Source organism: Podarcis melisellensis (genome assembly GCF_964234715.1).
Source record: "Podarcis melisellensis genome assembly, chromosome: 12".
Lineage (NCBI taxonomy): Eukaryota > Metazoa > Chordata > Lepidosauria > Squamata > Lacertidae > Podarcis > Podarcis melisellensis.
In genome coordinates this window covers 51006658-51023515 of record NC_138544.1, presented here as the reverse complement: position 1 = coordinate 51023515, position 16858 = coordinate 51006658, and the positions used below count along the sequence as shown (strand labels likewise).

General features: G+C 45.8%; 1 long non-coding RNA gene across 1 annotated transcript; it reads right to left on the bottom strand.

Annotated features, from left to right (window-relative positions):
- Positions 1-888: 888 nt before the first annotated feature.
- LOC309353459 lies at positions 889-14994 on the bottom strand. Its single transcript, XR_014161873.1, has 3 exons — positions 13215-14994; positions 2767-2805; positions 889-1029 (listed from the first exon to the last, which is right to left on the bottom strand). It is a non-coding gene; the product is annotated as an uncharacterized lncRNA (long non-coding RNA).
- Between the last annotated feature and the right edge of the window lie 1864 nt (positions 14995-16858).

Genomic DNA, 16858 nt, shown 5'->3' with positions numbered 1-16858 from the left:
ATCCATTACCAGGTTGCAACTTGGCAGACTTACACAGGAGTAGTAAATGTGAGGGTGGAGATGGCAGCCTTTCATGTGGAACAGGGGCGCCGACTTATAAAAAATATTGGGGGGCGGGGGCCCATACCGACTTAAAAAATATTGGGGGGCCCAAGACCTCCAAACCACTGCTGCTGGGGGAACGAAAGGGGCGAGCCCCGGGCTGCCCCGACCTTAAGTGAACCTGTGAGGGCCCGCCCTTTGCGGCAGCCGATTGGCTGCCGCCGTGGGCGGTGAATATTAATGAGCTAGGGGGAATCCCCGCTTCTCGCGGGGCTGGCGCCAGCCCCGCGAGATTGTTGATGGGTTGAGAGCCCGCAACCCCACCCCCTCTCTAGATCGGGAGTGGCTTTGTTTTAACTCATTACTGAATGTATTTTAAAAGGTAACTATCGTCAAACAAGGAAAATAAAAAATACCAACATAATTTTGTGATTTTACAAAGCATAATATAACTAATAATTTTCTTAAATTATTGGGGGGGGCAGAGCCCCCCCAAACGAATTTTTGAGGGGGCTCGGGCCCCCTCAGGCCCCATGGCGTCGGAGCCTATGATGGGGAAACTCCTTCCCCGCTCCCACTCCCTCACCAGGCTTGGCAGCTGCTCCTTCATGGCAAATGCACCAGAGCTTGCTCAACTGCAAGAATTTTAAAAGATTCCATGCCACCTCCCTCCCCAAACACCAAAATTAAAGAAGACAAGACCAGCCACAGCTTGTACTTCTAGCAAATGAATCGGATGGCCTCTTTAGCTCAAGGAGGCAACTGCCTTGCACACAGGAATAAGCATTTGGTGTAACTATTGGATTGCCAACTGGTTTCCTACAAATCTCTGTCACATCTGAATCCTTCTAATAGTTTGGCTTCCTTCTGTTCAGTTTCATTTGAAAGGTTGCCAGTAAGCTAAGCTTTGCAAGAGCTGAGCTGCTAGAGAGAAAGAGAGAGTTCCTTGTGCTTCTGTGTCAGGGATGAGGACCACAAGTTGTTGTTCTAAATGAAATACAGTGGTACCTCCCTCGGGTTACAGACGCTTCAGGTTACAGACGCTTCCGCTAACCCAGAAATAGTACCTCGGGTTAAGAACTTTGCTTCAGGATGAGAACAGAAATCGTGCAGCAGCGGTGCGGCAGCAGCGGGAGGCCCCATTAGCTAAAGTGGTGCTTCAGGTTAAGAACAGTTTCAGGGTAAGAACGGACCTCCAGAACGAATTAAGTTCTTAACCCGAGGCACCACTATATTCTAAATGCAAAAATCGCCATGCTTTGCTTTTAAATTTTAAAAAAAAATCTAAAAATAAGTAAGCAGCTTCTTTAAAGTTTGAAGAGACAAGCAAAACAGATGGCTGAAACAGTGATCAAATTTTCTGAAGCATGTCTGCCATGCAAATTAATCCACTGTGGCTGCTCCTTAAATAATATGGCTCTCTTCACCCTTGCAGATGAGACTAACATACTACAGTCATACCTTGGAAGTCGAACAGCCTAGTTCTTGAACGTTTTGGCTCCCGAACAATCGAAACCTGGAGGTGACTGTTCCAGTTTTTGAACATTATTTTGGAAGCCAAACATACAATGGGGCTTCCATGGCTTCCAATTGGCTGTAGGATTTTCCTTCAGCCAATCAGAAGCCGTGATTTGATTTCCGAACATTTTGGAAATTGAACGGACTTACGGAATAGATTTCGTTCAACTTCCAAGGTACGACTGTACTTAAATTCGTATCATTCGAACAATGGCCAGAAATCAGTTTGAGCTACACCATATTGAAGAGTGAGCAGCAAAAATCAGGAGGTTTCCTGAAACTCATCAAAGAGGTAGAATGTTGTAATGCACAGGAAACTGTTTGAGACTTCTGGAGGTGCCACAGAAAAGGTTTGTCACCCTTTTGTCACTTGTTAGTCGTGTATGTGAAACAGGCCTTGGGGATTGTAGTCAATTAGAAGCTGAACGTAAGTTAGCGATGTGACACGGCTACAAAAAGCGATTCTAAGCTTACATGGTTGGAGCAAGTTTCATGGCTGCCTCTCAGGGGTGGGGCGGAGAGTGGGGGGAGCAGGTCAAAGTCTTGGGGTTTAATGGGAAAGTACAAAGTGTATTTTCCCCTGACTATCAGCTAGATTCAACCCTGCCCTCCTGATCAGAGGAATGCAAGATGAGAGAGAGAGAGAGAGAGAGAGAGAGATATGGATGTGCTTATTGGAGTTCCAGGAACTTTGGCTTTTTTTCTAGTAGGGCAAGAAAGTGAGAGGGTGATGCCAATGGCTTGATGGAAAAGGCAAGGCTGTGAAGGAGGTGAGGGAGGCGGCATTTTGGAATTGACACTGGGAGGAAGAAAGGGGCAGAGTTTGGAACCATCCTCATTTGCGTTTTTCCTAAATTGCAAGCACTTGGCATAACCAGCTGAATTTTTATACAGTAAACTCAAATCACTTGCACAGCTTCTGCAGAATCTGGATTTAAAATAATAATAATAAAAAAAAATGGCACAACCTCAAGGCCCAAAGAGAATTGGAATCTGTGCCTCTGCAAGCACGGGCTTGTCTTCGGTTCAGTCAAGCTGAATGAAAAGCCGTTGTCTCCCCCCCCCCCCCCGCTTTTAAGTTGAGGAAAGATGCAAGCAAATAATAATTTAGCGTGCTGTTTAAGTACAGCGTGTCTAGAGCCTTAACAAGAAAACCCTCATATTTAATTAGCAGCTTAATTTAGTGTTGTGTGAATAGTGACTCACTGTTATTAAGCAAGGGAGGATGAGACTCATGCAGGCTGCCTGTGGGAAGGAAAAGGAAAAAAGGAGGAAGGAGGGAGAAAGAGAGACAGATATTTATGAGTCTAGCACAGCTGAAATTGGAGAAGGGTCAAAGACAACCATGACACAAATATTTTACAAATCTATAGCATAGGTAGTGATTAGGTAGAGGAGGGGAGACTTTGCTGAAGGAACAAAACCACCCTCTCCCCCTGAAAAAAGGCTTTCAAGCATGTGAAAAGGAAACAGAGCCGGCACAGCCATGAGGCAGGTGAGGCCGCTGCTTCAGGCTTCAGAAGCCCCTGGGTGGCACACCTTTGTCAAGCACTTGAACAAGCTAGGGTACCCATGTGGTGCATTTGGCTTGATGGATCATAGATTTTGCAGGCCTTCCTTGCTGTGCATTATAAAACACTTAAGGATTTCCAAGCAATACAAGTGTTCACCGAAGCGAATGCTCTGTTAAATATACAGCGGGAATTACACCAACCCAGGAAATAGCATTGTTAATTGTTTGCAGAGAGGATTTTGTTGAAATACAATTGCATTGCAAGTCAGGGGGAGAGGAAGAGCAAAGGCGAGGTGGGAAAAGGGGAGGCAGTCGTTGACGTTTGGAGACAGAACCATTCTTGCTCAAGGTGCTCGAACACTTGTTTTTCTATAGTACCGCTCCTGTCTTTGAGCAAGCAGGTTCTGCAGGTTCTTGTGGGGCTGCTGTGAAAACCCGCAGCGCCTGTTTCACTCAAGGATGAACCAAGTCCGCCAGTCAGCCATGACAGGCCACCTCCTGTTTTCTTGGCCTGTGTAGGCAGTGCTGGCTCATCCATGAGGCAAGATGAGGTGGCTGCCTCAGGTGGAAGGATCTACAGGGGTAGCAGATCCAGCCTCTGAGGAAGGCACTGCCCCTGCTGTTGCCATGGTAGTAGCAACAGTTGTTAAGTGCTCCTTGGAGGCAGGATCCTCATCAGCGTCCCCCTGCCACCATGGTGCTTTGGTTGCATTTTTGTATATTCTGTTGAAAGCCACCCAGAGCAGCTGGGGCAGCCCAGAAAGATGGGTGGAGTACAAAAATTATTATTATTATTATTATTAATTATTATTATTATTATTATACTACAGTGGACTATTGGAAAATGGGAAGTGCTACTGGTCTCTCCGCCCCCATCCTGACCTGATGTAAAAATCTATTCCTCCCTTGTTCCTGATGTAGATGTTCACAAACACCCTTCTTTCCTAGTGGCAGTATGTGACATTTCATGGTTTGCCTCAGGTGCCAAAATGTATTGGACCAGATCTTTGTGCTGGACTGCAAACAGAAGGTGCAGGATGTGGCTGCACATAACTGCTCTTGTGTGTGAAGACTTCTGAGCAGATCATGCCTCATGTGTACTGCAGGGGCTGAATATGATCCCTTTCATTAGGCTGGAAACCGAGGAGACACACATACACGCACCCTGAGGTGAGGCTACTTTGAATGATGGAGCACTGCACACTTATTCCACTTGAAGCAATGGCTTCAAGTTACAAGAAAGGAGTTTCCGACTAAAGAAGAACTTTCTTACAGTAAGAGCTGTTCAACACTGGAACAGACACCACATAAGGTATAGGGCTGACATTTTTAAAAAAGCAATTAGCACATGGATTGGATTGTTTACATGGGTTATCGGGCAAGTGCATTTTGCATTCTGAGTGCCCCATCTTCTCTGACCTGAGGAAGGGCCATAGCTCAGTGGTAGAACATCTATCATGAATGCAGAAGGAGCCATGTATTGATCCCTGGCATCTCCAGGTAGGGAGCCAGTGTGGTGTAGTGGTTAAGAGCGGTGGACTCGTAATTTGGTGAACCGGGTTCGCGTCCCCGCTCCTCCACATGCAGCTGCTGGGTGACCTTGGGCCAGTCACACTTCTCTGAAGTCTCTCAGCTTCACTCACCTCCCAGAGTGTTGTGGGGGAGGAAGGGAAAGGAGAATGTTAGCCGCTTTGAGACTCCTTAGGGTAGTGATAAAGCGGGATATCAAATCCAAACTCCTCCTCCTCCTCCTCTTCTTCTTCTCCTCCTCCTCCTCCTCCCCCCACCTGGAACCCTGGAGAGCCACCCCAGTCAATGTAAACAATACAGAGGTAGATGGACCAACGGTCTGACTTAGAAGAAGGCAGTTTCCTGTATTCTTACTGGTTGAGAGGTCCACCAATTGCCCTTTCCTGGTGGCCTCTCCACTCCTGGCTCTGACTTGTTAGGTGCTTTTTCTTTTTCACAGTTTTGTACCATTTGCACACACTTTGCACGTTTGCCGAGTGGCAAAATATTGTAAATGTGTTGCTGCACACCATGGGAAACGAGGCCTCTCAAACAGCTTCCGAGCCTCTTAGAAATGACCGTCTGTCTCCAGCCTTAGCTTCATGTAACTGTGCCCCAAGATTCACTGGGTGGCCTTTAGGGAAAAAAACACAATTCACGTCCCAAGCCAGCTTCCTCTCTGATATGGCTGTAACGGAAGCCAGCATCGCGCCGTCTGGCAGTCACATTGGCACATTTGTGCAGCGGGACTTGGCCTGCATCGCTAGCCAAGGACTTACCTGGCAAGAGGACAAGAAATCACAGGAAACAAACACTCATGACAAATGGATGGGGTTCAGCAGTCATATTGATTTTAGACGTAGAGATTACTGGAGATGGAGAGAGGCTCCGAGGCTAGGAGGATACTGTTACAGACTCTTGGTCAGGGCCGTTTCCCAGAATTCGGGCACATTTGCAGCGGTGTCCTCTTACTAATCCGAAGGAGAGGACTTGATCTTCCTGAAAATGGGCTAGATCATGTCTCCTTCTGCATCTCTCTGTGCTCTATGCAGCTTCGGCAACAGGTAGAGGACAAGATAAGGTCCAATTGCTTCACTCTTCTTATTCCTGTTCCATGTGATGCATTTAAATACAAGGAAACTATTCAAAGGGAAGGGGAAGAGAGAGCTCTGATGTGGTGTAGTGGACCTGGAATAGGGAGACCTGGGTTCAAATCCTTGCTTGGCTATGAGGCTCACTGGGTAGCTGAGAGGAAATCACTAGCTCTGCAACCAGCACACATTCATATTGAATAATAAAATGTGTATTTAATGAATTTTCATATGGATTTTTTAAAAAAATCACAGATTAATGGGTTTGAGCACTAAATGCAAAATTTAGTGCTAAATTTATGCTGCAATGGGACATAACATGTTTGAATGAAATTGACAGAGGTTGGAAATGTAAGAAAAACACTGGTCCCTAATTTGAATAGTAGAGTGCTTGGTATCTGGTGGGCGGGGCTTGTGTGTTTTGCTTCGGTATCAGCCCCTCCCTTCAGTGTGTGTTCCGTTTAGAGCGTCACTGAAGTGGGACCAACGGTCTCTTCTTGTTTTCTTGCCTCATGATGCTGTTTTAGTTTCTCTCAGACGTTATGTCATTTTGTTAAGGTTTCCTCTCAGTTTGTTATTAAAGCTTGTTTACATTTACGTGAGCCACTTAAAGTAACTGCTGAAGAGTGGTGGAATATCCTAAACTTGGGCGAGGGAGGGGATATTCCCAGTTTGCCAGGAGGATTGATTTCGTTAATCACGCCCCCATCTCCACAGCAAGAAATAGGCATGGGGATGGATCACTAAGAAACTTTTAACTGGAGATGCGGAGGGTTCGTTGCAAGAAATCTCAGGTGCAATCAAAATGTGTGTACACACACACACACACACACACACACACTTTTGAACCCACTCCTCTAAAATTTTATGTGGGTTTTCTTTTTTACATTCCAATTTCTATTAATGTGTTTATAACATCCATCCTAATGAATCTCTTACACATCCCATTTAGTGCTAAATAAAGGTCAGGCTGATCACCTAGAAAGCTCTTGATTATTTTAATTCAATTAATTAATATCAGATTTTAAAATTACTAGGCGCTTAACAAGATGAATTACCGTATTTTTTGCTCTATAAGACTCACTTTTTCCCTCCTAAAAAGTAAGGGGAAATGTGTGTGTGTCTTATGGAGTGAATGCAGGCTGCGCAGCTATCCCAGAAGCCAGAACAGCAAGAGGGATTGCTGCTTTCACTGCACAGCGATCCCTCTTGCTGTTCTGGCTTCTGAGATTCAGAATATTTTTTTTCTTGTTTTCCTCCTCCAAAAACTAGGTGCGTCTTGTGGTCTGGTGCGTTTTATAGAGCAAAAAATACAGTATTATTTTTTAAAGAAAGCAGCAACAGAAAACTGCAACAAATCTGCCTGGAGCTCTTCACATACATAGAATCATTTTTTAAATTTTATCTTTTTGTAGAGTTGGAAGGGATTCCTAGGGTCACCTAATCCCCCAACAATGCAGAAAGCTCGACTAAAGCACCCATTCTAACTCAGGGTGGGCAGACAGTAGATCCAGGATCTACTGATAGGTCTCTTGGCATCTTGAGATCAAGTACAATGGTACCTCAAGTTACAGACGCTTCAGGTTACAGACGCTTCAGGTTACAGACTCCGCTAACCCAGAAATAGTACTTCAGGTTAAGAACTTTGCTTCAGGATGAGAACAGAAATCATGCAGTGGCAGCGGGAGGTCCCATTAGCTAAAGTGGTACCTCAGGTTAAGAACAGTTTCAGCTTAAGAACAGACCTCCAGAACGAATTAAGTTCTTAACCCGAGGTACCGCTGTAGATTGGCAAGGGCATCTGACTCCCAAAAGTTTAACAATGGCAACAAAATGAATCTCAAACCCCTCCCCCCCCAGGAGTGGATCCTTGCATGGAAGGTGTCCGAGCAATGCTGTTTTGGTACAAATTCTTGGGCTCAGAATTCTAGCACAGCACTGTTCCCAAAGCAGGCACCCAGATGCCTATGGGAAGCCCACAAGCAGCAATCTCCACCCTCCAGCAGCTGGAACAGCATTCTCTCCTAACATGTGATTCCCAGCAACCGGCTTTCAGAGGGTGAATGCCTCTGGGAGTTGAGGTGGGACATAGCCACTTGTAGTCACGGGTAGTTTTATCCTCCACTGATGCTTCTAACACGTCTTTTAAAGCCATCCAAGTTGGTGGCCATCACTACTTCCTGTGGAAACGAGCCCTACAGTTTAACTAAGGGCTGCGTGAAGAATTAGTTCCTTTTGTCCCGAAGCTCCCAACATGTCCCCAGATCCTAGTAATAATAGCAATTATAATAATTGTATTATTTATATGGCGCCCATCAGAATGAGTTTCCCCAGCCATGCTCACAGTATTACAGTGGTACCTCAGGTTAAGTACTTAATTCGTTCCGGAGGTCCGTTCTTAACCTGAAACCGTTCTTAACCTGAGGTACCACTTTAGCTAATGGGGCCTCCCGCTGCCACTGTGCCAGACCCTCGAAATTTTACCATCCTGAGGAAAAGTACCCGAGGTACTATTTCTGGGTTAGCAGAGTCTGTAACCTGAAGCGTCTGTAACCTGAGGTACCACTGTATAAGAGAGCAAGGAAAACTTCACCATATCCACAACATGCAGAGTTTTATACCCCTGCTGCCATGTACTAAGTGCCCTCCACCTGGCGGGTCTTTGTGTTCCAGTTAAAAGCAAAGTGGATCTTGCGAGCCTTAAGGCCTGCCCAACCCTGAACTAGCTGCCATATCCCCTGACCCCAAGTTATGGCAGCTATTCTGAAGTTGCATATCCAGCATGCTTATAATTCATCACGCTGCTGTATCATAGATCAACTGAATAAGCCATCAGATCTCTGGCCCTGGTTCTTTCCTTAGCTTGCACACAGTCCAACTTCCCCCATTAAGATAGGACAGCCCCTATTTTCTCATACCTCTCTGCAGTTAATTGCTGTAGCTATTCTGGGTTTGGGGTATTAGGCTGCCTTCTTTTTTTAAGGCTGCTAATGTGTGGATATTTGCACCAGCTTCCATCCCATTCCCACTCTCCCAGCTGCTTATCCAGATAATAAAATGTTTGAGTGTGTTCTGAGTGGCAGCCATTTCTATAAAAAGCACCACCAGATCTATTTCGAAACGAAGTAAAATAAAACAAAATGAAGGCCTACTGTGGATCATTAATTCCATCTCCAGCCAGAATTAAGCACTTTCAGAGCCCATCGATTGTCACAAAGGAGTGAAGTTTGAGGGTAAACCATTTCCCATTCAAATAAATACATTTGAAAAATCCTTAACTTTTGGACCAGGGTAAGGCAATCACACAGAGGTAGGAGAGGGAGAATCTGAGGCAGAGGAACAAGTACAGTCGTAACCTTGGAAGTCCAATGCAATCCGTTCTGGAAGTCTGTTCGACTTCCAAAACGTTCAGAAACCCAAGCACAGCTTCTGATTGGCTGCAGGAATCTCCGCACACTAACTTCAAATACCAGATGCAGGTGAAGAAAATGATTTCTGAATTATACTTTTGCATTTCTCTGACTTTTAGGTCCTCTTGGGGACTATCCTTAAAAGTAGAATTTCCAACTCCAGACTGTCATTACAAATTTAAACAAACCAGTTATGAGTCCCAGATCTGTGTATACTTATGTTTCACCATCTTCCGATTAACAGAAAAGAAGGTGGTCACTCCAAGTTGCTGAAAATCTGTTGCCTTTGGGTCTCTCAGTGACTTAAGGTGGCATGTTAGTTTCTTCATTATTGCCAGGTCCCAAAGTCTGAAAGCTCGCTTTGTGCTTTTACCGAGGGCAGAGAGCTGACATCAGAATGGCAAAGGCAGCAAAGATTTCGGCATACTCAGAGGGGTAGATTTGAAAGGAAGACCTCCTTCTCTGTGTGTGGAGAGGGAGATCTATGCAATGGCCCCTGGAGGCTGTAGCACACAAATGTTGCTTTTCTCTTCTGTTTTAAAGGAACTAATGCTTAGTTTGCTACCACACCTGTTTCTGAGATCTCTTTCTGTTGCTGCTGCAGGACAGGCACTGCAAAATCATTTCTTCAGAGGAGAGGCTTCATCAACATGGAGGGAGTGTGATAAGGGTGTGGGGGGTGTTGCATGAAGACAACACTGCCCCCATTTTCATCTTCAAAATATGGGAGGGAATGAATTTGTGCCCTGCCAAAATAAGCTCACAGTGCCCAATGAATTCCTGGCCCAAACGCAGAGCATTCATGGCAGGTGAGCCAAAAGAATTAACTTGGTTGCTCGACTGGCTACCCTCAAATTACCAAGCATGGGCAAATGGCGCCCTCTGCCTTCTGGAGACAGAAGGCTGGCTCTCTGCTTTCGATTCCCTACACGCCGTGGTGCCAAAACAACATGCAAATCTTCCGTCATGTAATTCCTAAATCGCTAGCTCAGCTGAACCAGTCCTGATCCAATACTGAGTTGAAGATCTCCAACTCTGAAGCTGTTCACTGCGGACGTCTTTCCAAGATCCCAGCAAATGTGTCATGTAAACGACTAGTGATTACGCATTTAGAGCTCAGGCGCGTGTGTGTTTTAAAAGGTTAGCTTCTGTTTTGCCACCCCAACCCCTGCAATGTTGTGGCCTACAAGTCCCATCAGCACCAGCAGGTTTGGTCAATGGTCAGAGATGGTTGGAGCTGAAACTGAAAACTTCTGAAGGCTTCATGTTGGCTACCCCGTGTTACATTCATGGAGGAAGTCAATCTCTCTGGACAACATGTGTTAGTTGTGGAACTTCCACCTGAGCACTAGGTGCTGGGGGAGGGAAAGTTACCATCATTGCCCTGCTTAAAGGGTTCTCAGAAGTTAATACCTATACTGGCAATAATATAATCAATGTGCATTGCACTTTGCAAAGTACAAGAGGACAGAGTATTTGCCCTGAGGAATGTAAAACTCAGCAGAGGTGAGCTGGAGTGAGCTGGAGGTACGCATGCATAACTCAGTGAAAGGCCATATTTAGTCCCAATTATAGCTGTGGTATGGTATGGGGATTTAAGGCTTGTGTGTGTCAAAGACAACACAGAAAAGCTGGGCTTTTGAGGTATTTTTATTTTAACAAATTACAGTTCCCAAGATTTTTTTTCGGGGGGAGGATGTGCATTAAATGGTGTATACAGGGTTTTTCTTTATTACTTTTTTAAAGAAAAAATTATTAAAGATTTTCTTGGTTTACAAAAGTCTCTTTTCAGGTTGTAAAGTTCTTTCTACAGATCGGTTACATTTGTTGTGAAACAGTGTTGAGTACAGTATAAGGTCGGGGAAGAAAAGGAAAAAAGAGAAGGGGGAAAAGGGGGAGAGGAGGGGGTAAACCTTGTTTTCTTTTTTATAGTGTACGTGTGGGGTTTTGTGTCAGCGTCAACTGGATAGGTCCTCTTTCTATTTGCTTGTTACATTTCCTTGGTAGTGAGATAGATGCAGTCAGGGGGGTTCTTTTTGGCCACTATTCCTTAGAGAAAGTGAGGATTTTTAGAGCTTCTCTCTGCTCAGGACACCCCGAGCACTAGCTGTAGAAACCACCTAAAAATGTTGCTCCCCAAAAACATTGCCTCTTAAGCCAGGGAAAACTGTCCTTTTCCCCCACCTTGTCCTGCATTTGCTATCCAGAGATTTGCAGAATCTCAGTGTGTGGGGGAAGAAAAACTCTCAACGGGAGTGCCTTACTAGACAAATGCCTCTTATTTTGAGCTCAAGAGGTCATGATTTCACAGCAGCAATAACATTATATCTAATTTTACCCACTTCTTAAAAGATGAACCCCCCCCCCCCCGCTCCCCCAGCCAGAATGGATGCCTTTCTGCTCTTAAAGCCACAAAAGTTAAAGCTTTCCAGTTCCGTTATATTTGGGGTGGGCAGGTGGGATGTGCCCCCTTGATACTGTGAATTCCCACAACCTAGCTTGTCTCCCCCACCCCTTCTTGTTAAATAGTGGGTAGACATGGCTTCAGTACATAACACTTCTCATCCTCCAAGGAAAGGGAACACCTGGCTTTCAATGAAGACCATCTTCTTTTCAAGCAGCACCCCTCAGTGGCAGTTATTGTAGGGGAAAAACAAAACGCACAAGTTTCAACTGACCAGGCAGCGGCCATTTTGTTGGGGGCCCTTGGCAGCCATCTTGCAAAAGGCTGCTGCTGCGGACGGTGTCAACTTTTCCATTCTCACAATAGGCAATAAAGCACTTCCGTGACACTTCAAGAAGAAGCTGTTAAAGTAGCATTACAACAGCCACCAAACAGGCCACTAAACCTTATCTCGGGAGATAAGGCATCAAAGTGATTCGATTCCTAGCTGGGTATGTCATTGCTAAAACTTCACCAGCCAGCAGCAGGACATGAAAACTCAATCGCTGCCCAAGTGAGACTGAGGGCGGAGAACAGGTTGTCAAATTCTCGATGCCCATTTTTGGGCAACTTTTATCTTCCCGCTCTTTGCGATAATTCCCAGGAAGAACGGAAGGGCATAAAGATTTCTCTTTCCATTTTGAATGTCATTTTACATGCAAGCCTTAAAGTTAAATAAAAAAATTATGGAGGGCCTCCTCCAACAATGCAATAGCGAAACGTGCAGAAACAACAAAATGGCTGCACCATGGTTGTGTCAGGGTGGCCATGTTTAAAGTGATTTATGTTTTCCCAGGAGTTGTGGGAGACAGGAAAAGTACCCGACTCCTGAGAAAATGTAAATGAGTTTAAACATGGCTGTGGGATATTCCCCAGAAGAACCAAGTATGGGTTAAAAGAATCCCGATTCATTTACCTGGAAGAACATTTTCAGCTAGACTGTTTCCTCAGAGTACTACTGCTCAAACCATTTGCCTCACGCAAAGCCGGCAAATGAAAGGAACAATACTCTTAAAAGAAGCGATTTCTGCTCAAAACATATATACTATGCCTGGATTCTAACAAACTGCATTGCTGTTTTGGTGAGTAAGCACAACAATTTGCAATGGGAAAAACAATGTTCCATGCTGTGATACATCGTCATTTTTCAGTGGTTTAAGTCGGGGGTGGCAAGCCTAATTCCACCCAATAACCACTTTTTTTTTCTTTTTAAGAGTATTTATAGCCTGCACTTCACGGAGTATTTCCAGGCCCAGAGCAGGGAACAAAGTAACAAGAAAAACAATACGCAAAAATCAGACGAAACTGCTGCAACCAACACCAAAGTAACAACTCTGTTGTAAGGTAAACAAGTTAAATGACATTGTCAAAAGCATTAGATTTCCAGTCTAACCAAACAAGCTAGGAAAAAACAAAACCTAGGACATTTAAACAGATTAAACAACCAATGGACTTGGCAACCGTTCCCGCCCTGTTTTTCACTTATGTCTGCCCATTCGCTTCCAATTTGCCTCTCACAGGAAGAAAGCCCCATTCTGTGCAAACCAACCCCACTCTTTTGAGCAATTTAACACCCGCTCTCAAGGGCTCTCACATCGCGTTTGCCCCCCATAAGCATCTGCAACAAGAAACGCCCACTGTTTATCCATAGAAGCAACAGAGCAAGAAACAAACAGGGAAAAACTCACAGGCCTCAAGGTGGGCAAGGCATGCAGGCAGATTTGCTGGCCTCCCTTGCTTTCTCTTCTCCTTGCTAGCCGGCACCAAACAGCACCCTGGCTCCTCAAGGGCCTTGGGAGAAAGGGCTATGGCAGCACTCCTTAGGCTGAAATTCAGCCAGGAAGCCGCAGCTGGGGCTTATCTCCTGCTTACGAGTCCTGAGGAAGCTCACAGGCCTCAAGATTGACATCCATCCAGGCAGGAAAGAGGCACTATCAGCATTCAAGGGCACATTCCAGCCATGGGAAAACACTTGGGGGGTATAAAACCAGGCAATTTCTGGGGTGTGGCCTGAGGAGGGTTTCAAGGGCCAGGTAGAGGGGCCTGAAGGGCCACACACAGCCTCTAAGTCTGAGGTTCCCCACCCCTGAATTCAGCTTTAAGTAAATACATGCAGAACATGGGCTTGGTTATATATTCAACAGCTGGGCCTGGGGCCTAGTTTGTGGCAGGTAGCCACAGACTCTGGATCCGACACAACTCAATTTATCCATTATTTATTTATTCGATTCATATACCACCCTTTATCAAAAGGTGGTGTACAACATTCAAGGCACATTACAAAACACTGGTGATCAAAATGTAATAAGGAGCGTGCTGGCAGACAGCCTAATAATAAAATAGTTATCACAATAATAGCCCTTTCCCGGACCACACAAATGGTCTTGTGTGAACCAGAGGTAGGAAGTATAAATCATGGCTTCTGGAGATCCCAAAGCAAATTGGATAAACAAAGCGAGTTAGGCCAGAGTGGGTACAAAGCAACGTGGTGTTAGGTGAAAGAGAGTCTGCACTGTTTGCTCAGACTGAGGGGCTAACCTAGAAAGAAGGGTTTATAAGTCTGGTGTCGCTCTATTTGGGGGGTCAGCTGATAGCACACAGACCACCACCACAACCCGGAGAGTGCCCTTGCTCTCTAGAGCAGGGATGAGAAACTTGTGCCCTTTCAGAGGTTGTTAAGACTATAATCCTTATCATCCCTGGCCCCCAGCCCTGCTGGCTGGAGCTCATGGGCATTGGAGTCCAACAGATCCCTTTGTCCTGCTAAAAAGGCTGTGCTGGCAGGCTGGTTGAAAGCCTAGAGCGTTCGTGGCACAAGAGGTTAAGCACTTAAAGCTCCCACCCCCAGTGCATTACCATCATATTCCTATTTAAAAACACTACCATTTTCCAGACTGTGATTGTTGTGTAGGTGTGCGCAATTGCTCAGGAGTTTGTGCATAGAGAATTGCTTAATATACAAGACGTGAGTGGCTGAGTGGCTTTTGACTGTGCTGGTTTGAGCTGTAAAAGGCTACCCTTGCAGGACCCTAGAACAGCCCATAATATCCCACCCCAGTCTACACACTTAAATAATTTTCAGGGTTGAGAAGCCACACATGACAGACTTGGTTTATTTACAAGCTGCCACTGAAATGACTTCCTATGCTTGGGGAACATAAGAACATAGGAAGCTGCCTTATACTGACCATTTGTCCATCCAGCTTGATAGTGTGCACACTGACTGGCAGCCGCACTCCAAGGTTTCAGGAAGGGGACATTCCACCTGCCCCACACCCTGCCTGGAGATACCAAGTTGGCTTAGTTTTACACATTGTACTTATGTTGTCTTCCTTATTGTTGATAGCTGCTTTGAGACTTTTGTGTGGGAAGTGATGCACAAATAAAATAAGTAAATAAACAATAGCTTTCCGGAACGAATGCTATAATTTGTAATAGAATCTTGGCAACCACAGTCCTGGAAATTGTACTTTTTTGTATCGCCTCCTCTCAGGCTTCCCAGAGCTCCCTGGGAATCATAGAATTATAGAATTGGAAGGAGCCTCGAGGGACCTCAAGGATCATCTAGCCCAGGGTTTCCCAGCTGTTTTAGGACTACAATTCCCATCATCCATGAAAACTGGTCCTGCTAGCTAGGGATGATGGGAGTTGTAGTCCGACAACAGCTGGCGACCCAAGTTTGTGAAACCTTGATCTGGTCCAAACCCCTGCAATGCAGGTGGAGCGACTGCTGAATCATTTTAAGTCTGTGGTGTTGATCTGACCCAATAAGGGACACATTTGCAGTGGGAATCAGGAGACAGAGTATTTCTTGGGTTGACATCATCAAATTCAGCTGGAATTGACTGTTTCTTTATACAGTGGCACCTTGGGTTACAGACACTTCAGGTTATAGACTCTGCTAACCCAGAAATAGTACCTCGGGTTAAGAACTTTGCTTCAGGATGAGAACAGAAATTGCCCGGCAGCAGCGGGAGGCCCCATTAGCTAAAGTGGTACCTCAGGTTAAGAACAGTTTCAGGTTAAGAACAGACCTCCAGAACGAATTAAGTTCTTAACCCAAGGTACCACTGTATGAAGAAAGGTGGTTGGGGTCTCTGGGATGGAGAAACAGGCCATCTTATTTGTCTGGGTGTTAAAGCGCTGCAGGGTTTGCACTGTTAACGGATTTTACACTGCTAAAGGATTCACATCGATGCTCGGGGAGTTGCTGCCCAGCTATTCCAGTCCCCGCCCCGTGTCCACCCAGCATTCTGCCTGCCACCAGGTCCCAGAATGTGTCATTTCAAGCCCTTCAATGGGACTGTGGGGAACAGCATGTCACCATGCGAACGGACCTTCAGGGTATAAGAACATCACTTATCTGAGCCTGGAATGGTGTGGAGAAGGTGCTGGCTGATGGGAGATAAGGGCAGGGGTGTCTGAAAGAAGAGCTTTTCCTCGCTAAGTGTTGTGGCAGCAGCTCCCTCCTTTCGGTAAGTTGTTTTGAGATTTAGCTCTAATGGACACCTGTCAGAACAAGGGTGGCGGCTTTGGGAAATCGAAATATAAGCGCAAGGAATGTGTTTACGTGCATGTCCTGCCAAATCTAAAGGGTTCGTGGTAGTACTGGCTTTACATAAATACATGGGTGCGTCCCTAATCTCCGAGGTAGCCGTGAGCCGCCATTGTCCATGCTGGCTAGGACTGATGGGAGCTGGAAGACCCCACAGCAGCTGAAAGACCACAGCTTCCCCATCCCTGTTCTAGAGGAACAGGCAATGGCTCTTGCAGGCATTTGCTTAGAGGAAAGATCTTTCTATTCTGTCCTATTGCTTTGCTCTTACAAGTCTGCCTTCAGCAAGTTGCAGGGAGAAGCGAGGCCTCAGTTTTAGACACCATGTGCTCTGGAAGTGGGACGCGGGTGGCGCTGTGGGTTAAACCACAGAGCCTAGGACTTGCCGATCAGAAAGTCGGCGGTTCGAATCCCCATGACGGGGTGAGCTCCCGTTGCTCGGTCCCTGCTCCTGCCAACCTAGCAGTTCGAAAGCACGTCAAAGTGCAAGTAGATAAATAGATACTGCTCTGGCGAGAAGGTAAACGGCGTTTCCGTGCGCTGCTCTGGTTCGTCAGAAGCGGCTTAGTCATTCTGGCCATATGACCCGGAAGCTGTACACCGGCTCCCTTGGCCAATAAAGCAAGATGAGCGCCGCAACCCCAGAGTTGGCCACGACTGGACCTAATGGTCAGGGGTCCCTTTACCTTTTTTATTCCGGAAGCAGAGTGCAGAGCCATCAAATATCCTGAGTCTCAGACCCTGATAATGAAAAGGATGGATCCAGAACCCCTAGCA